At 38.8% G+C, this 21977-nt stretch overlaps 2 non-coding genes across 2 annotated transcripts; both read left to right on the top strand.

The window, feature by feature from the left end:
- Positions 1 to 8327: 8327 nt before the first annotated feature.
- On the top strand, positions 8328 to 8435 carry LOC112787491 (small nucleolar RNA R71). The gene has a single exon (XR_003194902.1). It is a non-coding gene; the product is annotated as a small nucleolar RNA R71 (small nucleolar RNA).
- An 11284-nt stretch (positions 8436 to 19719) lies between these two features.
- On the top strand, positions 19720 to 19826 carry LOC112788368 (small nucleolar RNA R71). Its single transcript, XR_003195734.1, has one exon. It is a non-coding gene; the product is annotated as a small nucleolar RNA R71 (small nucleolar RNA).
- The last annotated feature ends 2151 nt before the right edge of the window (positions 19827 to 21977 follow it).

Below are 21977 nucleotides of genomic sequence, written 5' to 3'. Positions count from 1 at the left end.
CTTTATATAGGCTTTATAAAATGAAAATTGAAATCAAATTACAATTAAATGAAATTTCTATTCTAACTAATCCTTGTGCCTTTGAGTGATGTCAATTGGGCTTTGCTTGCTTTGGATTTCAATGAAATGGGTTGATTTTTATTTGGCCTTGAATAAAAAATGGATTTGAAGAAGGATGGGTCCGATTAGCTTTGGTTCAAGTTGGTTGGAGGCATGGGGCTGCTCCCAGTGGAACGCTCAGTTAAGTTAGTGAACTGAGCGCTACACATGCTCCTTGTGTCAAGCCTCAAACCAAGCCTTGCCCATAGTGTATACATAGCGCTCAGTGAGATAATTCAACGTAGCGCTCACATGTTGCGCTCGTTTCCCTCTTCGAGCCTTGGCTGCTCCTCTCCTTGGCTAGCAATGATGTAACGCTCGGTTAAGTGATGTAATGTAGTGCCCTTGCTTGCCCTTGTAGCGCTCTTCACTTGTCTTCATGGGGGCCCCGAAAAAGTTACAAAATTCAACGTAGTGCTCCCTTTAACAATGAGCGCTCCGTTGCCTTTTATGAACGCTACATGCTTTCATGAATGACTTTACTAACTAATGCATGCTTTTATTATACTACTTAGTCAATAAAGCCAATTGCATTACGTTAAAGCATTCATTCATTGATTCATTGGCTTTAATAATGTATTACATGCATGCTTGATTAGTAATGCCGTAAAGCTCATTCATTTTTGGCATTAATGATTCAAATGCTTTATACATGCATTAATTGGTATTATTCGCAATGCCAATTAATGAACTTTAGCGTTCATTCACATAACGCCATGATTCATTGGCTTGAATAATTAAATGCATGCATAAGGCATATATATCATGCCATGGCTTCATGGTAATGGGCCACGCTTTTAAAAGCGTGGCCTAAAGCTCCAAAGTGTGCCTCAACTCCAAAATGTGCCCAAAATTCCTCTTTTTTTTCTTTTTAACTTATTTTGTACTATTTTGCTTCTTTTTCCACTTATTTTCCTACAAAATTTATAAAATCAAAAGATCAAAAAAATATACCATTTAAGCACAAAAGAATGCAATATTTAAGCACTAATCCTCAATTTCTTGTATGAAAAAGCATAGAAAAACATGACATGATGACATGTCATCACAACACCAAACTTAAACCTTGCTTGTCCCCAAGCAAGAAAAGAATCATGCAATAAAGATTGACAATCCAAGGTATGAAGAATAGCAACTCAATGTTCATGGTTAGCTAGTTTTCTATGCATGCTACAATCACAAAAGAAATGTAAATGATTGATGCTTCTATCTAGCTCAATTTATGAAATCTTTTTCTTATATTTCTTCCTTGAAACAAGCTTTTGATTTTCTTATTAGCTTCTCCTTTTGGGTGCTTTGCCCCATGAGTTGATAACAAAGCTACGACTCTAAATGCTTTGTTTTCAAGTATTACCACTTGATATATAAGCACCACAAGCATTTAATTAGAGGACCTCATTAAGCTCATTTGTTTCTTTTTTTGACTCTCTAATCATTGATGCTCAGAGCCTTGAGCTTTGAGGGAGTGCTTTTTGCACTTTGAGCCTAACCTTGACTTCTAAGTGTTTTGTTTTCAAGCTTTTTGCTTGATACATAAACACCACAAGTACTTAACAAGGAAATTGTCATTGGTACTCAGAGCCTTCAGCTTTCTCATTCTTTCCCTTTTTCTTTTCTTGTCTTAACTGCATATGCTTTTTCAAGGTTTTCATGATTTCCAAAGATTTCACAAAATGTTCTAGATGCAAACTTCAATTATATAAAATCTAATGCAATTGATTAACAATTAACCATACTAGCCTTCCAATACTTGTATGCACATGCTAAGTTCTTCTTTAATTCCTTGTTTGTTTATGATCATGATACTTTATTGCTTTTGAATTTACAAAACTCAAGTTGGTAGTCATAATGTCACAGCACCATTTTACAATCAAAATTCAGGCTATGCTTATTCATACACACACATGCATACAGAGAATATAAAGACAATCATGCAATTTAAAGTGCTAGAAACAAATGAGAGGAAAAAGAACTTTACAACCTTGTAACTCATCTTCTCTATTGTTATCATTTTCCTCCCGTTCTCCTCCTTCCTATACCACACTTAAAATGCTTGCTCATCCTTAAGCAACAATTAAAACAATGGTAGTGGGGTCTAAAATGGATCACTAATGTCTTACATAAGAAGATGTCAGTAGCATATGTGTTTAAGAAAGCAAGTTAAAAATAACCATCAAGGCACAGAGAAACAGAAACATTGTGATTGCAAACATCAGAGGGTATGCATGATACATTGCATAAAGAATAAGTGGCACACCAAACTTAGTGTGACACTTTCACTTGAAATTGATGCAAGTATCCAGTAAGGATTGGAAGCAAATTTTGTTGCATAGCAACACCAAACTTAGAATGCAGTCACATGTCTATTTTATTTGAACTAAAACTAAGCAAAGGAAACTGTTATATGTTAAATACAATCACCAAGCCAAGAATCTGTCATGAATAAGGATTTCTTGGTGATGTATTAACAAAAACAGTTAATAAAAGAAAGCACTGAAAACAAGGAAATGACTAAAATAAAGAGAAAACTAAAATTGTCTAACTAAAAGAAAGATAACACTGTAAAAGGCCTTATGATTATGCAGACAAGTGGTGTTGCTAAATGAATTGCATAGAAAAATAAGTGGCACACCAAACCTAGAATCTTAGTGTGACACTTCCATGTAGAATTGATGCAATCATCCAAAGGGATTGAAAATAAATTGTTGCAGGGCTACACCAAACTTAGAGTGTAACCATATGCCAATTTATTGAAATTTAAACAAAGCAGACAGAGAACATAAACAAAGCAAAGAAATGAAATGTTACCTAAGGTTGGGTTACCTCCCAACAAGCGCTCTTTTAGTGTCATTAGCTTGACATGTTGTTCTTCACTTTCTTCCTCTTCTTCTAGTTTGTTAAGAGGAATGACCTCAAGGGGGGGGGGGGAAGATTCAGCTGGTGTCCCCTGTCTTGGCCTCTCCTCAGCAAGCTTCCTTTTGTTAATGGCTTGATTGAGCTTGCTTGCTAGATCAGGGGTAGGATTGGTGCTCTTGTTAGTTGCCTTCACTTCTTTGGATTCAAGACTTGGTTGCTGTGTGATTATTGGAGTTTTATCTTCATCTTGAGCCTTTTGAATTGCTAGCTCAATGAGCTCTTCCTTCATGTACTTCTCTTCCTCACATGAGTGTGAATTTTCTTGACTGACTTCCTTACTTTCTTGTTCTTCCACTTCCTCTTTTGCACTCAACATTTGAGTTAATAGAACTTTCATGGAGGAGGTCTGTTGTTCTTCCCAAGATTTCTTCATCTCCTCTTCATATCTTTCAATCACAGATTCAAGTGTTGAGCATCTTTGGTTCAGGGAGGTTTGTGGGGGTTGTGAGCTTTCATATTCCTTTGTCATCTCAAGTAGCTTCTGTGGATATGCAAATTCAGGTTTAAATTCCTCCTCCACTTCATTCTTCATTAAAATTTCACTTGATACAGTATCCTTTTCTTCTTGCCCTTCCACTTTCTTCTTTGCACTCAACATTTGATCTACCATCACTTCCATGTTTGTGAGGGAGTTTTCTCGTTCTTTCCAGGATTTCTTTCTCTCCTCTTCATATGTTTTGAACATGGACTCAAGCTTTGAGAGTCTTTGGTTCATGGAAGTTTGTGTTGGTTGTGAGTCTTGGGAGGGATTTTGTGATGAGGCATAGTCAAGTGATGAAGAATTTTCAAATGTAGAAATGGGAGGTGAGTTTGGACAATATCTCATGTGATTAGCTTGATCAATTTGTGGCTCTGGAGCAAATCTCCATGGATTGGAGTGCTCAGAATTTGCAATTTCTTGGTGATACTCCCAGCCACCATTAGGATAATGACTTGAATCATTTTGTGGTGGTGAGAAATATCCCATATGATTCTCTTGCTCATCTTGTGGTTCTGAAGCATATCTCCATGGATTGGAGTGCTCAGGATCTGAAGTTTCTTGGTGATATTTCCAGCCACCATTAGAGATTTGTGATGGTGGGTAATATCCCATAAAATTTGTTTGATCACAAGATGAGTTGAACTCCAATTGAATTTTGTAAAACACAACACCAATGAAAATTGAAATTGCTCATATCAGAGATGAGAATTTCTTAGTGAGGCAATAACACAAACACCTTGCTTATTAGCAGAGAACAAAAACAAAGAAAAAAATGCTTAATCTAGACTTCTCACCCACTTAATCATTGTTGATCTATATCAATCCCCGGCAACGGTACCAAAAACTTGGTGGGTGGAAATCAGATTCCACACCTAAACTCACTGGCAAGTGTACTAGGTCGCATCAAGTAGTAAAACTCACTTAGAGTGAGGTCGATCCCACAGGGATTGATGGATCAAGCAACTTTAGTGAGTGATTAGTCTAGTCAAGCTAACATTAGTGAATTGAAGAGAAATTGAAGCAACAGAATGTAAATAGCAGGGAATTTAAAGTTGCAGAAAGTAAATGAGCAGAAAACTTAAAGAGCAAGGAATGTAAACTGCAGAAGCTTAAATGACAAGAAAGGTAAAACAGAAGCTTAAAACATTTTCCATTTAAGAGAGGTGATGGATTCATAGGACATTCATAACTTTAAGACATAGTTACTAACTACTAATGATCATGTAATGAAGAGACAAACATAGATAAGCACTTAACATAGAAAACGAAAAACAGAAGAAATAAGAACAAGGAATGAATCCACCTTAGTGATGGTGGCGTTTCCTTCTTGAGGAACCAATGATGTCCTTGAGCTCTTCTATGTCTCTTCCTTGTCTTTGTTGCTCCTCCCTCATTGCTCTTTGTGGAGGAAAATGCATTTGAGGCATCTCCGGGATCTCATGGTGATGAGCTTCATGCGCCTCTTGAACTCCATGAATGGGCTCTCTTGCTTGCTCCATCTTTTTCTTAGTGATGGGCTTGTCCTCTTTAATGAGGATATCTCCCTCTATGTCAATCCCAGCCGAATTGCATAGGTGGCAGATGAGGTGAGGAAAGGCTAACCTTGCCATAGTGGAGGACTTGTCAGCCACTTTGTAGAGTTCTTGAGGTATAATCTCATGAACTTCCACCTCTTCTCCAATCATGATGCTATGGATCAGGATGGCCCGGTCTATAGTAACTTCAGACCGGTTGCTAGTGGGAATGATTGAGCATTGAATAAACTCCAACCATCCTCTAACTACAGGCTTGAGGTCCAATCTTCTTAGTTGAACCGGCTTGCCTTTGGAGTCAATCTTCCATTGAGCTCCTTCCACACATATGTCCATAAGGACTTGATCCAACCTTTGATCAAGGTTGACTCTCCTTGTGTAGGGGCGTGCGTTTTCTTCCATGTTTGGCAAGTTGAACGCCAACCTCACATTCTCCGGACTAAAATCTAAGTATTTCCCCCGAACCATTGTAACATAGTACTTTGGATCCGGGTTCTTACTTTGATCATGGTTCTTGGTGATCCATGCATTGGCATAAAACTCTTGAACCATTAGGATGCCGACTTGTTGGATGGGATTTGTTAGAACTTCCCAACCTCTTCTTTGAATTTCATGTCGGATCTCCGGATACTCATTTCTTTTGAGTTTGAAAGGGACCTCGGGGATCACCTTCTTCTTGGCCACAACATCATAGAAGTGGTCTTGATGGGCTTTGGAGATGAACCTTTCTATCTCCCATGACTCGGAGGTGGAAGCTTTTGTCTTCCCTTTCCCTTTTCTAGAGGATTCTCCGGTCTTAGGTGCCATCAATGGTAATGGAAAAACAAAAAGCTTATGCTTTTACCACACCTAACTTAGAATTTTGCTCGCCCTCGAGCAAGAGAAGAAAGAATAGATGAAGAAGAAGAAGAAATGGAGGAGAGGGAGAAGGGGTTGTGTTTCGGCCAAGAAGAGAAGAGTGGGTTGTGTTGTGTGAAAATGAGGAAGAATGGAGGGCTATATATAGGGAAGGGAGGGGGGTGAAGGTTCGGCCAATTAGGGTGGGTTTGGGTGGGAAATTGATTTTGAATTTTGAAGGTAGATGGAGTTTATGAGGTAGGTTTATGGGGAATAGTGGATGGATGTGAGTGGTGAAGAGGTGATGGGGAAGAGAGATTGAGGTGATTGGTGAAGGGTTTTGGGGAAGAGTGTTTATGGGATTATGTGAAAGAGGAGTGAGAAGAAGTGAGTGGAGGTAGGTGGGGATCTTGTGGGGTCTACAGATCCTGAGGTGTTCAAGGATTTACAACCTTGCACCAAATTGGGCATGCAAAATGTCCTTGCACACAACTCTGGGCGTTCAGTGCCAGATTGGTGCTTGTTCTGGGCGTTCAGCGCCAGCTCTCCTCCAGGGTGCATTTCTGGCGTTCAGACGCCCATTTGTTGCCATTTCTGGCGTTCAGCGCCAGAACCATGCTCTGTTCTGGCGTTGAACGCCCAAAACATGCTTCTCCAGGGTGTGATTTTTCTTCTGCTGTTTTTGATTTCGTTTTCAATTTTTATATTTATTTTGTGACTCCACATGATCATGAACCTATAAAGACATATAACTGAGAAAAATATAGTTAGATAAATAAAAATTGGGTTGCCTCCCAACAAGCGCTTCTTTAATGTCAATAGCTTGACAATGGGCTCTCATGGAGCCTCACAGATGTGCAGAGCTTTGTTGAGACCTCCCAACACCAAACTTAGAGTTTGGATATGGGGTTTTGACACCAAACTTAGAATTTGGTTGTGGCCTCCCAACACCAAACTTAGAGTTTAACTGTTGGGGCTTTGTTTGACTCTGCTTTGAGAGAAGCTTTTTCTGCTTCCTCTCCATGGATGCAGAGAGAGATCCTTGAGTTGTAAACACAAGGTTGTCCTTATTTAATTGAAGGATCAATTTTCCTCTGTCCACATCAATCATAGCTCTTGCTGTGGCTAGGAAAGGTCTTCCTATGATGATGGATTCATCCTCTTCCTTTCCAGTATCCAGGACTATGAAATCAGCAGGGATGTAAAGGCCTTCAACCTTTACTAACACGTCCTCTACTTGTCCATAAGCCTGTTTTCTTGAATTGTCTGCCATCTCTAATGAGATTTTAGCAGCTTGCACCCCATAGATTCCCAGTTTCTCTATTACAGAGAGGGGCATGAGGTTTATCCCTGAACCAAGGTCATACAGAGCCTTAAAGATCATGGTGCTTATGGTACAAGGTATTATGAACTTTCCAAGATCCTGTTTCTTCTGAGGCAATGTCAGTTGATCTAGATCACTTAGTTCATTGGTGAACAAGGGAGGTTCATCTTCCCAAGTCTCAATACCAAATAATTTGGCATTTAGCTTCATGATTGCACCAAGGAACTTGGCAGCTTGCTCTTCAGTGACATCTTCATTTTCTTCAGAAGAGGAATACTCATGAGAGCTCATGAATGGCATAAGGAGGTTCAATGGAATCTCTATGGTCTCTAGATGAGCCTCAGAGTCCTTTGGTTCCTCAGAGGGAAGCTCCTTATTGATCACTGGACGTCCCAGGAGGTCTTCTTCCTTGGGATTCACGTCCTTCTCCTCTTTTGTGGGTTCGGCCATGGTAATTAATTCAATGGCCTTGCACTCTCCTTTTGGATTCTCTTCTGTATTGCTTGGGAGAGTACTAGGAGGGATTTTAGTGATCCTTTTACTCAGCTGGCCCACTTGTGCTTCCAAATTTCTAATGGAAGACCTTGTTTCATTCATGAAACTCACAGTGGCCTTAGATAGATCAGAGACTAAATTTGCTAAACCTGTTTCTTCCACCATTATTAAAGCCTTGTTGAGGCTTTTGATCCTTCCATGAGAGATTTGGGTGATTTCTCCATGATGGATTGTAGGTGTTTCCATATGGTTCACCCATGTATTTTAACTCTGCTATTGCGGGGTTCTCAGGATCATAAGCTTCTTCCTCAGAAGATGCCTCTTGAGTACTGTTGGATGCAGCTTGCATTCCATTCAGACTCTGAGAAATCATATTGACTTGCTGAGTCAATATTTTATTCTGAGCCAATATGGCATTCAGAGTATCAATTTCAAGAACTCCCTTCTTCATAGACGTCCCATTACTCACAGGATTCCTCTCAGAAGTGTACATAAACTGGTTATTAGCAACCATGTCAATGAGTTCTTGAGCTTCTGCAGGCGTTTTCTTTAGGTGAATGGATCCACCTGCAGAAGTATCTAATGACATCTTTGATAGCTCAGATAAACCATCATAGAATATATCCAGGATGGTCCATTCTGAAAGCATGTCAAAAGGACACTTTTTGGTCAGCTGCTTGTATCTTTCCCAAGCTTCATAGAGGGATTCACCTTCTTTCTGTCTGAAGGTTTGAACATCAGCTCTAAGCTTGCTCAGCTTTTGAGGAGGAAAGAACTTGGCTAAGAAAGCCGTGACCAGCTTATCCCAAGAGTACAGGCTGTCTTTGGGTTGAGAGTCCAACCATATTCTAGCTCTGTCTCTTACAACAATAGGGAAAAGCATGAGCCTGTAGACTTCAGGATCTACTCCATTAGTCTTAACAGTATCACAGATCTGCAAGAATTCAGTTAAGAACTGAAAAGGATCTTTAGATGGAAGTCCATGAAACTTGCAGTTCTGCTGCATCAGAGAAAGTAGCTGAGGTTTCAGCTCAAAGTTGTTTGCTCCAATGGCAGGAATGGAGATGCTTCTTCCATGTAAATTGGAATTAGGTGCAGTAAAGTCACCAAGCATCCTCCTTGCATTATTGTTGTTGGGTTCGGCTGCCATCTCCTTTACTTGTTCGAAATTTTCAATAAGGTTGTCTCTGGATTGTTGTAATTTAGCTTCTCTTAGTTTCCTCTTCAGAGTCCTTTCAGGTTCTGGATCAGCTTCAACAAGAATGCCTTTTTCTCTGTCCCTGCTCAAAAGAAAGAGAAGAGAAAAAGAAAAGAAGAGGAATCCTCTATGTCACAGTAAAGAGGTTCCTTATTGTTAGTAGAAAAAGAAGAAAACAATTCGAACACAGATAGAGGAGGGGGTTCGAATTTGGTGAGTGATGTGAGGAAGAGATGCTAGTAGATGAATAAATAAATAGAATAAGATGAGAGAGAGGGAGAGGATTTTCGAAAATAATTTTTGAAAAAGAGTTAGTGATTTTCGAAAATAGTTTTTGAAAAAGGTTAATAGTTTTTTTTTCGAAAATTCAAATAAAAATAAAATAATTTGTTAATTAAAAAGAAATTTTGAAAAAAAGGGAAGATATTTTCGAAAATTAGAGAGAGAGAGAGTTAGTTAGGTGGTTTTGAAAAAGATAAGAAACAAACAAAAAGTTAGTTAGTTAGTTGAAACAAATTTTGAAAAGATAAGAAGTTAGGAAGTTAGAAAAGATATTTTGAAATCAAATTTTTGAAAAGATAAGATAAGGAGATATTTTTGAAATTAGTTTTTGAAAAAGATTTGATTTTTAAAATCACAATTAATGACTTGATTCACAAGAAGTCACAAGATATGATTCTAGAACTCAAAGTTTGAATCTTTCTTAATAAGTAAGTAACAAACTTGAAATTTTTGAATCAAAATATTAATTGTTATTGTTATTTTCGAAAATTTGATACAAAAATAAGAAAAAGATTTTTCAAAATATTTTTAAAATTTTCGAAAATAACTAAGAAAAATGAAAAAGATTTGATTTTTGAAAAAGATTTTGAAAAAGATGAGATTTTTAGATTGAAAATTTGATTTGACTCATAAAAACAACTAGATTTTAAAAATTTTTGAAAAAGTCAAATCTAATTTTCAAAATTCTAAGAGAGAAAAAGGGAAAGATATTTTTTTGATTTTTGAATTTTTTTTTATGAGAGAAAAACATAAAAATTATGCAATGCATGAAAGTTATGGATCAAAACAATGAATGCATGCAAGAATGCTATGAATGTCAAGATGAACACCAAGAACACTATGAAGATCATGATGAACATCAAGAACACATTTTTGAAAAATTTTTAATGCAAAGAAAACATGCAAGACACCAAGCTTTAGTATGTAACTCATACATGACACGCCTGACATTCCCTACAGTCAGAAGAATTGGACATGGCTTTACAGCCAGCCAGGCTTCAACATGCTTTATGAAACACTAGAATTCACTCTTAAAAATTCTGAAGAAAAATATATTTTTGAAAACATTTGTTTTTCATTTTAAAACTTTTTCAAAAACAAAGGAGAAATTTTTGAAAGATTTTTTTGAAAAATTTTTGAAAATAAAACAAAAAGAAAATTACCTAATCTGAGCAACAAGATGAACCGTCAGTTGTCCAAACTCGAACAATCCCCGACAACGGTGCCAAAAACTTGGTATGCGAAATTGTTACTCAGGTTGTGAATCATTACATATCTTCACAACTTCGCATAACTAACCAGCAAGTGCACTGGGTCGTCCAAGTAATACCTTACGTGAGTAAGGGTCGAATCCTACGGAGATTGTTGGTATGAAGCAAGCTATGGTCACCTTGTAAATCTCAGTCAGGCGGATATAAAATGGTTATGGAGTTTTCGAAAATAGATACAATAAAATAAGGATAGAAACACGTATGCAAATCATTGGTGAGAATTTCAGATAAGCGTATGGAGATGCAATCGTTCCTCTGAATCTCTACTTTCCCGCTGTCTTCATCCAATCAGTCTTACTCCTTTCCATGGCTGACTTTATGCAAGGGCATCACCGTTGTCAGTGGCTACATCCCCTCCTCTTGTGAAAATGGTCCAAGATGCCCTATCACGGCACGGCTAATCATCTGAGGTTCTAGATCATGCTGGAATAGGATTCACCCTCCTTTTGCGTCTGTCACTACGCCCAGCACTCGCGAGTTTGAAGCTCGTCACAATCATTCAATCATTGAATCCTACTCGGAATACCACAGACAAGGTTTAGACTTTCCGGATTCTCTTGAATTCCGCCATCATTCTAGCTTACACCACGAAGATTCCGATTAAGAGATCTAAGAGACACTCATTCAATCTAAGGTAGAACGGAGGTGGTTGTCAAGCACACGTTCATAGGGAATGATGATGATTGTCACGTTCATCACATTCAGGTTGAAGTGCGAATGAATATCTTAGAAGTGAAATAAGATGAATTGAATAGAAAACAGTAGTACTTTGCATTAATCTTTGAGGAACAGCAGAGCTCCACACCTTAATCTATGGAGTGTAGAAACTCTACCTTTAAAAATACATAAGTGAAAGGTCCAGCCATGGCCGAATGGCCAGCCCTCTAAAACGTGATTACAAGATCAAAAATACAATCCAGGATATCTAATACAATAGTAAAAAGTCCTATTTATAATAAACTAGCTACTAGGGTTTACAGAAGTAAGTAATTGATGCATAAATCCACTTCCGGGGCCCACTTGGTGTGTGCTTGGGCTGAGCTTGAATGTTACACGTGCAGAGGCTCTTTCTAGAGTTGAACGCCAGGTTGTAACGTATTTCTGGCGTTCAACTCTAGTTTGTGACTTGTTTCTGGCGTTTAACTCCAGACAGCAGCGTAGAACTGGCGTTCAACGCCCTTTTACGTCATCTAAACTCGGCCAAAGTATGGACTATTATACATTTCTGGAAAGCCCTGGATGTGTACTTTCCAACCCAATTCGAAGCGCGCCATTTGGAGTTCTGTAGCTCCAGAAAATCCACTTTGAGTGCAGGGAGGTCAGAATCCAACAGCATCTGCAGTCCTTCTTCAACCTCTGAAGCTGATTTTTGCTCAAGTCCCTCAATTTCAGTCAAAAAATACCTGAAATCACAGAAAAACACACAAACTCATAGTAAAGTCCAGAAATGTGAATTTAACATAAAAACTAATGAAAACATCCCTAAAAGTAACTAGATCCTACTAAAAACATACTAAAAACAAATGCCAAAAAGCGTATAAATTATCCGCTCATCACTGGTTCAATTGAGAAGGCCTGACCTCAAACCCGTGGCTGGAGGATGGTTAGAGTTCATCCAATGCTCTATCATTCCTACTAGCAACCAGCTGAAGTTACTGTGGACCGGGCTATCATGATCTATAGTATCATGATTGGAGAGGAAGTAGAAGTTCATAAGATCATATCTCTAGAACTATACAAGGTGGCTGACAAGCCCTCCACTTTAGCAAGGTTAGCCTTCCCTCATCTCATCTATCACCGATGCAATTCAGTCGGAGTTGTCATAGAGGAAGACACCCTCATTGAAGAGGACAAGCCCATCACTAAGAAGAGGATGGAGCAAACAAGAGAGCCCACTCATGGACCTCAAAAAGAGCATGAGGAAATTCCTCATCAAGAAATCCCTGAGATGCCTCAAGGGATACACTTTCCTCCACAAAACTATTGGGAGCAACTCAACACCTCTTTAGGAGATTTGAGTTCTAACATGGAGCAACTAAGGACGGAGCACCAAGAGCACTCCATTATACTCAATGAAATCAGAGAGGACCAAAAGGCCATGAGAAAGGAGCAAAAAAGGCAAGGAAGAGACATAGAAGAGCTCAAGCACTCCATAGGATCTTCAAGAGGAAGAACTAGCCGCCGTCACTAAGGTGGACCCGTTCTTTAATTTCCTTGTTCTTATTTTTCTGTTTTCGATTTCTATACCTTATGTTTTGTCTATGTTTTTGTCTTTATTACATGATCATTAGTGTTTAGTGTCTATGTCTTAAAGCTATGAATGATTCCATGAATCTTTCACCTTTCTTAAATGAAAAATATTTTCTGAAAAAGAAAAAGAACTACACGAATTTTGAATTCTATGTTGAAATTAGTTTAATTATTTTGATGTGGTGGCAATACTTGTTGTTTTCAGAATGAATGCTTGAACAGTTCATATTTTTTATATTGAATTTTATGAATGTTAAAATTGTTGGCTCTTGAAAGAATAATGAAAAAGGAGAAATGTTATTGATAATCTGAAAAATCATAAAATTGATTCTTGAAGCAAGAAAAAGCAGTGAAAAACACAAAGCTTGCAAAAAAAAGAAAAAAAATGGGGAAAAATAAAGAAAAAAAAAGAAGGAAAAAGAAAAAGCCAGCAAAATAAGCCAATAACCCTTTAAACCAAAAGGCAAGGGTAAAAAGGATCCAAGGCTTTGAGCATTAATGGATAGGAGGGCCCAAAGGAATAAAATTCTGGCCTAAGCGGCTAAATCAAGCTGTCCCTAACCATGTGCTTGTGGCATGAAGGTGTCAAGTGAAAAGCTTAAGACTGAGCGGTTAAAGTCATGGTCTAAAGCAAAAAGAGTGTGCTTAAAAGCTATGGGCACCTCTAACAGGGGACTCTAGCAAAGCTGAGTCACAATCTGAAAAGGTTCACCCAGTTATGTGTCTGTGGCATTTATGTATCCGGTGGTAAGACTGGAAAACAAAATGCTTAGGGTCACGACCAAGACTCATAAAGTAGCTGTGTTCAAGAATCAACATACTAAACTAGGAGAATCAATAACACTATCTGAATTCTGAGTTCCTATGGATGCTAATCATTCTGAACTTCAAAGGATAAAGTGAGATGCCAATACTGTTCAGAGAAAAAAAGCCACTAGCCCCGTTCATCTAATTAAAACTAATCGTCATTGATAATTTTGGGATTTATTGTATATTCTCTTCTTTTTATCCTGTTTTGTTTTTAGTTACTTGGGGACAAGAAACAATTTAAGTTTGGTGTTGTGATGAGCGGATAATTTATGCCCTTTTTGGCATTGTTTTTACATAGTTTTTAGTATGTTTTAGTTACTTTTTATTATATTTTTATTAGTTTTAATGCAAAAATCACATTTCTGGACTTTACTATGAGTTTGTCTGTTTTTCTGTGATTTTAGGTATTTTCTGGCTGAAATTGAGGGACCTGAGCAAAAATCTGATTCAGAGGCTAAGAAAGGACTGCAGATGCTGTTGGATTTTGACCCTCCTACACTCGAAGTAGATTTTCTGGAGCTACAGAAGCCCAATTGGTAGACATCTTGGGCTTTCTAGTAATATATGATAGTCCATACTTTGCCCGAGATTTGATGGCCCAAACTGGCGTTAAAACGCCAACCAGAGACCCTTTTCTGGAGTAAAACGCCAGAACTGGCACTAAAACTGGAGTTAAATGCCCAAACTGACACCCAAGCTGGCGTTTAACTCCAAGAATGGCCTATGCACGTGAAAGCTTCAATGCTCAGCCCAAGCACACACCAAGTGGGCTCCGAAAGTGGATTTCTATACTATATACACTTAGTTACTCATATTTTGTAAACCTAGGTTACTAGTTTAGTATAAATAGCACTTTTTACCATTGTATTCGTATCTTTTGATCATCTCTGGACTTGGAGGCTGGCCATTCGGCCATGCCTAGACCTTTTTCTCTTATGTATTTTCTATGGTGGAGTTTCTACACCTCATAGATTAAGGTGCGGAGCTCTTCTGTTCTTCATAAATTAATGCAAGTACTATTGTTTCTCTTTCAATTCATGCCTACTTCTTCTCCAAGATATACTCTTGTACTTAATTCAGTTAAGTCAGAATGAAGGGGTGACCCGTGACAATCACCCACTATCTTCGTTACTCGCTTAGCCAAGATCCGCCTGCCTGACAACCACAAGTGGTCTACATGATGTTCAACGTAGTCAATGGATGACAGCCGAAGTATATTCTCTTGGGTCTCTAATACACGGATCGAGTCCGTCAGATTAGAACCTTCGTGGTATAGGCTAGAACCAATTGGCAGCATTTCTGAGATCCGGAAAGTCTAAACCTTGTCTGTGGTATTCCGAGTAGGATCTGGGAAGGGATGACTGTGACGAGCTTCAAACTTGCGAATGTTGGGCGCAGTGACAACGTGCAAAAGGATAGAGAGATCCTATTCTGACACTAGTGAGAACCGACAGATGATTAGCCGTGCGGTAGTTGTACCTGGTATTTTTCATCCGAGACGAGAAATCCGACAGTTGATTAGCCGTGCAGAGATCGTACCTGGTATTTTTCATCCGAGAGGATCATACAGCTTGCCATGGAAGGGAGCACGCATGATTGGAAGAAGACAATAGGAAAGCAGAGGTTCAGAAGCAACAAAGCATCTCCAAACTCTTATCTGAAATTCCTACCAATGAATTACATAAGTATCTTTATTTTATTTTATGTTTTATTTATCTTTTAATTATCAAAACCTCATAACCATTTGAATCCACTTGACTAAGATTTACAGGATGACCATAGCTTGCTTCAAGCCGACAATCTCCGTGTGATCGACCCTTACTCACGTAAAGTATTACTTGGATGACCCAGTGCACTTGCTGGTTAGTTGTGCAGAATTGTGAAAAGTGTGATCACAATTTCGTGCACCAGTGGGTCTCCTTATCTTAGGCCAGCCGCGTTTAAGTGGGCTGTGATCTTCTGCTTTGGGCCTACTTGGGCCCTTATAGCAATTTGACCGAGCTCTTTGGGTAGAGGTCGGCGTCGACCAATCTTTGTAAGAGGTCGGTCGTTTTGTCTTCATCCAACCTGGCTCACCTAGCTCGGCCCAGGGTATGAACACGTCACTTGCCAAATTTTCCCCAACTTTGAAAACTATCGCAGGCGCTCTTGGGTGAAGAACATAGCGCTCTTGGGTGAAAAATGTAGCTTTTCCCGTGCATGTATGGTGCTGCAGGAGAACGTAGTGCTCTTCAAACAAGCGTAGCACTATCTTGGGCTGGTGAAGGAGCGCTCCTTGCAAGAAACACAGTGCTAAAGGTGCTCCCCTGTTTCGTCCTCTATTGTGCTCTTCACCTGAAATTCAAGCAAAACTCATTTCAAAGCAATGTCCCATAAATTCATCATATAGTTCATATAATTGCATCACTTGAATGAGATTTTACCAATTCTATGGTCCTTTTAGATAAGAAAAAGAGGTAGATGACGTAAGTCATCAATCATGCAATGGATCATGATAGCTCTGTCAACAGTCACTTCTGACCGGTTGCTAGTGGGGATGATGGACTGTTGGATGAATTCCAACCACCCTCTAGCTATGGGCTTTAGGTCAAGCCTTCTTAGTTGAATGGGATTGCCTTAGGAATCCCTTTTCCACTATGCTCCTTCAACACAGATGTCAGAGAGCACTTGATCCAATCTCTGATCAAAGTTGACTCTCCTAGTGTACGGATGTGGATCTCCTTGTATTAGAGGCAAGTAGAACGCCAACCTCACACTTTCTGGGCTGAAATCTAAGATTCTCCCTCAGACCATAGTGCTCCAATTCCTTGGATTTGGCTCCACACTAGTGTCATGGTTTTTAGTAACCCAGGCATTAGCATAGAACTCTTGTACCATTAGAATCCCAATATCTTGAATAGGATTGGTTAGGACTTCCCAACTTCTTCTCTGGATCTTTCTTCGGATTTCCAAATACTCATTCTTCTTGAGCTTGAAAGGGACCTCAGGGATCACTTTCTTCTCTGTCACTACTTCATAGAAGTGGTCTTAGTGAGCTTTGGTGATGAATCTCTCCATCTCCCAAGATTCAGAGGTGGCGGTTATTGCCTTTCCTTTCCTCTTTCTAGAGGGTTCTCAAACTTGGGTGCCATGAATGGTAATGAAAAGAAAAAAAAGCTTTGCTTTTCCAACACCAAACTTAAAACTTTTCTCATCCTCGAGCAAAATAAAGAAAAGAGAAGAATATAGTAGAAGAAGAAAATAGAAGGAGAAAGAGAGAGAGAGAGAGAGAGCCAGTGGGGCTTATGAGTGTAAAAGAGGTGTGTGTATGAAGGGTTAGAGTGAGGGGTATTTATAGGAAAAGGGTAGGTTATGGTTCGGTCTTGGGTGGGGAATTGGGTGGGAAATTTAATTTTGAAGTGGGTGGGGGTTCGTGGGAGTTATGATGGTTTTGGGGAAGTGATCTGGATGTGATTGGGCTAGGGTTTATAGGGAAGTGTGTATGTGGAAGTGTGAAAGTAGGTAGGAATAAGTGGGGTAGTGAAAGATACTGTGGGACCCACTGGTCTTGAGAGGCTAGGGAATCCATATTCCCTGCTTCTCTGCATTAGCGTTTGAATGCCCAGGGGCTGCTCCCTGGCTGGCATTCAATGCCAGCAATGCTGCCCATTAGGGGCGTTGGACGCCCAGCCAGAGCTCCCTGGCTGGCGTTCAAGTTCAATCATCACTCCATCCAGAGTATTCTACTTTCACTGCTGTGAATTCTATCTCTGTTCTGACTGCTACATATGATCATGACCCAAAAAGAAAAACAAAATAAAATAAAAGGAAATAAATAATTAATTAAAATTGGGTTGCCTCCTAACAAGCGCTTCTTTAACGTCATTAGCTTGACGGTTAGCTCTTTACAAAGGTGAGTATGGGCTCAGATTTTTGCCCCTTATAGGAAATTTTCTTCCTGTCTTCTCATGAATGAGCTCCACATGCTCTAGAGACAGAACACGACTCACTGTATGTGGTAAAATTGGTTTCTTAGTGAAGACAACTCTCATGCCAAGTGAGAGGCCTTCAGTTGGGACTTTTTTGTCCATCCAGCCTTTAGGTACTTTCTTCCTAGTACCCTGGTTCTTAGAGCTTGTTGATGGCTGCCCAACACTAAACCTAGAATTGATGTTTAGGGGTTCTGTAAAGCTCTGTATAGAAAGAGAGGGTTGGAACACTAGGTGTTGCACAGTTATCTCTGTTTTAGAGGGAGAATTGGGATGAGGCATCTTGAATAAGATGTGGTCCTCCCCTAATTGTAGAGTCAATTCTCCTTTAGCCACATCAATGATAGCATTGGCAGTGGCTAGGAAAGGTCTAGTAAGGATGACAGAGTCATCCTCATCCTCTCCAATGTCCAAGACAATGAAGTTTGTAGGGATGTAGTGGTTTTCAACCTTCACCAAGACATCCTCTACTAAGCCATATGGCTTCTTCATTGTCTTGCCTACCATCTTTAATGAGATGTTTGCAGCTTGTACCTTAAGGATTCCCAGCTTCTCCATTACAGAGAGTGGCATGAGGTTTATGCTTGACCCTAGGTCACATAGAGCCTTTTCAAAGGTCATAGTGCCTATAGTGCAAGGAATCACAAAGCGTCCAGGATATGGAAGCTTCTGAGCTAACTTCTGTTGAACCAAAGCATGGAGTTATTTGGTAAGTAGTGGAGGTTCTTTCTCCAAAGGCTTTGTACCAAATAACTTGGCATTCAGCTTCATTAGAGCTCCTAGGTACCGAGGAACTTGCTCTTCCCTAATGCCTTCATCGTCATCAGAGGATGAGTAGTCATCAGAACTTATGCACTTTAGGAGTGCATCCAAAGGCACCTCTATGGTCTTTATGTGAGCCTTGGCTACCTTTAGTTCTGAGATATAGGGTTCTTGAGTAGGATGTAAGCACTCAGAGGGTGTGCTTTTACTGGCATTCAATGCCAGCTCTATTAGCTCTTTGGGCATTGAACACCCTTGCTGTGCACTCTTACTGGCGTTAAACGGCAGTTCTTCTGTCTTTTTGGTCGTTGAACGCCCAGCAGGGATGTCCTTGCGGGCGTTCAACGCCAGCTTCCCTTGTTGTATGGGCGTTGAATGCCCAGTGAAGGGTTCCTCACTGGCCTTCAATGCCAGAACGATTGTATGTTTGGGCGTTGAACGCCCAGTGGGGGATTCCTTACTGGCCTTCAATGCCAAAAAGCCTGCTTGGTTTGGCGTTGAAAGCCCGGTGAGGGGTTCCTCATTGGCGTTTAGCACCAGAGTTCCTGGGTGTTTGGGCGTCGAACGCCCAACCAGTTCTCTTTGGCTGGCATTCAACGCCAGCTCTACTGCCAGAATGGACGTTGAACGCCCAATGAGGGGTTCCTCACTGGCGTTCAGTGCCAGGCTTGCTGCCAGATTGGACGTTGAACGTCCAGTGAAACCTTCTTCACTGGCGTTCAATGCCTTCCCAAATTCTCCAGATCCGGCCTCTACCTCTATGGTTATGGCCTTGCACTCTTCTCTTGGATTCACCTCAGTGTTACTAGGAAGAGTGTCAGGAGGAGTTTGTATCTCCGAGTTTGTAATGGAGGACCTTGTTTCATTTATGAAACTAAGAGTGGTCTTAGAGAGGTTGGAAACCAGAGTAACTAAGTCAGAAAGGCTCTGCTTAGAGGTTTCCGTGTTCCCTTGAGAAGATGGGAATGGTGGTCGTTGTTGAACCTATTCTGGCTCCTTCCACCTTGATTGTTATTGAAACCTTGCTGAGGTTTCTATTGATCCTTCCATGAGAGGTTAGGATGGTTCCTCCATGAAGGATTGTTGGTGTTTCCATATGGTTCTCCCATGTAATTCTCCTCCTCCACGGTGGGTTGATTAGGATCATAAGCTTCTACTTTAGAAGAAGATTCCTGAGTACTGCCAGCTGCAATTTGCATTCCAGTCAAATGCTGAGAGATCTTGTTGACCTGTTGGGTCAATATCTTATTCTGAGCCAATATGGCATTCAGAGTTTTAACTTCATAAACTCCTTTCTTCTGAGGGATCCCATGGTTTACAGGATTGCTCTCAAAAGTGTACATGAATTGGTTGTTTGCAACCATCTCAATGAGTTCTCTAGCTTCTATATGTGTTTTCTTCGAGTGAAGTGATCCACCTGTAGAGCTGTCCAATGAGATTTTGGACATCTCAGATAGACCATCATAGAACATGCTTAGGATAGACCATTCTGAGAGCATGTCAAGAGGACATCTCCTGATCAGTTGCTTGTATCTTTCCCATGCTTCATAGAGGGATTCACCTTCTCTTTGTCTGAAGGTTTGAACTTCCACTCTAATCTTGCTCATCCTTTGAGGAGGAAAGAATTTATCCAGAAAAGCATTAGCCAGCTTTTTCCAAGAGTCTAAGCTCTCTTTTCGTTGGGAATCCAACCATATCTTAGCTCTGTCTCTTACAGCAAACGAAAAGAGATATATAAGAATTCATCTAAAAACTAATGTGGATCTTCCATTGGAAGTCCATGGAATTTGCAGTTCTTATGCAGAAGAGAGACTAACTGAGGCTTAAGCTCAAAATTGATTGCTCCAATGGCAGGTACAGAGATGTTTCTACCATAAAAGTCAGAGGTAGGCATGGTGAAGTCATCAAGAACCTTTCTGGCATCATCTTTAGGTTCGGCCATGTCTCCTTTTTCTTGTTCAAAGTTTTTTGAAAGGTTTCTTCTGGAGTGTTGCGCTCTAGCTTGTTGTAAGCTTTTCTTCAGAGTCCTTTCAGGTTCAGGATCAAGATCAAAGAGGGGTTCTTTATCCCAGTTCCTAGTCATAAATAAGAAAAAAAGAAAAGAAGGAAAAGAAGAAAGCTTTTTGTTCCACTTGGACCAAGATCTTCCAGTGAGATGTGAAGAAAGAAGAAGAAAATAGAAAAGTGAAGATGGAAGATGAGAGAGGAGTAGAGCTCGAATAGTACAAATAGAGATGAGAGGAATTAGAAGAGATAAATAAAAATTAAAATATTTTTGTTTTTACTTTACTTGTTAATTAATTTTCAAAAATAGGAGAGAAGAAGAGAGAGTTTTCGAAAATTAAGAGAGAAGAGTTAGTTAGGAAGTTTTGAAAAAGAAGAAAGAGAAGAGAAGTAGTTAAGAAAAGATTTCAATTTAAAATAAGATAAGACATAAAATAAGAAAAGATTTGAAATTGAAATTTAAAATTAGAAAAAGATAAGAAAAGATAAGACGAGAAATTAAAATGATTTAAAATTTTAAAATTTGAAGCTAGAAAATATAAGATAAGAAATTGAAAAGATTTCAAAAAGATAAGATTTGAAATTTGATTTTTGAAAAATTGAATTTTGAAATTTGAAATTTGAAATTTTAATTTTAAATTTTGAAGTTTGAAATTTCGATTTTAAATTTTAAATTTTGAAAAAGACAATATAAGATTTTTGAATTTTGAAAAAGATAAGATTTTTAATTTTGAAAAGATTCAATTTTTGAAAATTGAAAACTAAGATAAGATAAGATAAAAATTTTAAAAATTGAAATCTGAATTTTAATGAAAAATTTTGAAAATTAAGTTAAAGTAAAGATAGAACAGATTTTTTTATTTTTGAATTTAATGATAAAAGAGAAAAACAAGTAAAAGACGCAAAACTTAAAATTTTTAGATCTAATGCCCCAAGTTTTCGAAAATTTGAAGGAAACACACAAAGGGACACCAAACTTAAAAATTTTAAGATCAAAACACAAAGAAAACTCAAGAACACTTTGAAGACTAACAAGAACACCAAGAACAAGAGTAAAAAAATTTAAGGAACACAAGAACACATAAAGAACACCAAACTTAAAATTTTTAGAAAACTAAACATAAAATTTTCGAAAATTAAAGGAAAAATAACAAGAAGATACCAAACTTAAGGATTGAAAACAAGACTCAAACAAAAAGACACTAATTTTAAAAAATTTTAGAAAAAGGACTCAAGATTTTCAAAAATTTTAACCAAGAACATAAACAAAAAGACTCAAATCAAAAACAAAGATTAAACGAAGAAAGCTAAGGATTCTTGAAAATAAACTTTTTGAAAAAGTTTTAAAATTTTTGGGAAAGAAAATAGAAAACAGGTAAGACTCAAACCAAGAACACAGATTAAACAAAGAAAACAAAAATATTTTTGAAAAAGATTTTTTATTTTATCAAAAAATAGAGAAGAAAATAAAAATAAAAGACTCAATTAAAATAAAAATTTCCTGATCTAAAGAGCAAGACAATCCGTCAGTTTGTCCAAACTCAAACAATTCCTGGCAACGGTGCCAAAAACTTGGTGCACAAATCCCACACTTTCGTACAACTGTACCAGCAAGTGCACTAGGTCGTCCAAGTAATACCTGAGTGAGTCAGGGTCGATCCCATGAGGATTGTGGTTTGAAGCAAGTTATGATTGTCTTATAGGTCTTCGTCAGGCGAAATCAAGAACATCTAAATGGGTTGAAGCAA

This window comes from Arachis hypogaea, chromosome 20 (genome assembly GCF_003086295.3).
Source record: "Arachis hypogaea cultivar Tifrunner chromosome 20, arahy.Tifrunner.gnm2.J5K5, whole genome shotgun sequence".
In the NCBI taxonomy this organism is placed as follows: domain Eukaryota; kingdom Viridiplantae; phylum Streptophyta; class Magnoliopsida; order Fabales; family Fabaceae; genus Arachis; species Arachis hypogaea.
This window is presented reverse-complemented; position numbering and strand designations above follow the sequence as displayed.